The following is a 1361-nucleotide window of genomic DNA, read 5'->3' as shown; positions in this document are numbered from 1 at the left end:
CTCCCCAGCTCTCTAAGGACACTGTCCGTGTTTCTGCTGGTGGCCGGCCTCCCCAGCTCTCTAAGGACACCGTCCGTGTTTCTGCTGGTGGTCGGCCTCCCCAGCTCTCTAAGGACACTGTACGTGTTTCTATGGAGTGTCATCAGAATGGTGACAGTTGCCACATCAGTGTGACACGCAGAAGACTGAAGGAACTATCTCTCTTTTGAGGAGACCTGGTGGCGCAGTGGTTAAGTGCTGGGCTGCTAACTGAAAGATCAGAGGTTCAAACCCACTAGGTGCTCTGTGGGAGGAAGATGTGGTAACTCGCTCCCATAAAGATTGCAGCCTGGAAAATCCTATGAGGCAGTTCTACTCTGTCTTATAGTCACTATGAGTCAGAACCGACTTGATAGCTACGGGGTTGGTTTTTTTTATCTCAAGTTCTATCCTCTCCACCACTTCCCTAAACACTCACACCACTCCCCAGATAGGGGCAGGGCTTCGACTTTGGAGCTCTTGCCTAAGCTGGAGTGCTTGATCTAATACACTTTTTGGTCTCTGTCACTGGAGTTTAGAAATCAGGCTCCTCATTTTAGATATATGCTCAAGGTCAAAGAGGAAGCTAAGGACCAGGTCCTCACGCCCATGCCCTTTCCATTCACCGCTTCTTTCCTTCTCCTTATCTCCTTGTTGAAGTTTTTCAAACTCTACCTCAAATCTCACCTCTTCTTAGGAGCCTTTCTAAATCCCCCAAGTTAAATTGGTTTACTCTTCCCCTATACCTCCACCATAGCAAGTCTGGAACATTTATTATAGAACTTAACAGCCTTCCTTGTGTTAGAGTCCATCAGCCATGCTTCTGTCTTCACCTTGTTGGCCTGAAGAGCAAGGAGATAATTTAGTCGCTGTAGGATCCCACTTGGCACATGCCTGCTGCTTTGCATCATGAAATGCTCATTGAATAGGTTATTAAAGTTGTACACACAACATGAACGAATCTGGAGGACATTATGTTGAGTGAAATAAGTCAATCACAAAAGGACAAATATTGTATGAGACCACTTTTATAAAGACTCAAGAAAAGGTTCACACACAGAAAAAAAACTTTTAATTTTTTTTTCATACAAAAATTTGTACATACATTGTTATGTGACCCTAATTGCTCTCCTCATACTGTGACAGCACACTCCACCTCTGATTCCCCATGTCCATTCAACCAGCTCCTAACCCTCTCTGCCTTCCCATCTCACCTCTGGACAGAAGCTGCCCATTTAGTCTCTCATATCTACTTGAGCTAAGAGGCACACTTCTCACGAGTATCACTTTATGTTCCACAGTCCAGTCCAATCCCTGTCTGAAGAGTTGGCCTCGGAAATTGT

This window comes from Trichechus manatus, unplaced genomic scaffold (genome assembly GCF_000243295.1).
Source record: "Trichechus manatus latirostris isolate Lorelei unplaced genomic scaffold, TriManLat1.0 scaffold00184, whole genome shotgun sequence".
NCBI lineage: Eukaryota > Metazoa > Chordata > Mammalia > Sirenia > Trichechidae > Trichechus > Trichechus manatus.
Note: the sequence above shows the minus strand (reverse complement) of the source record.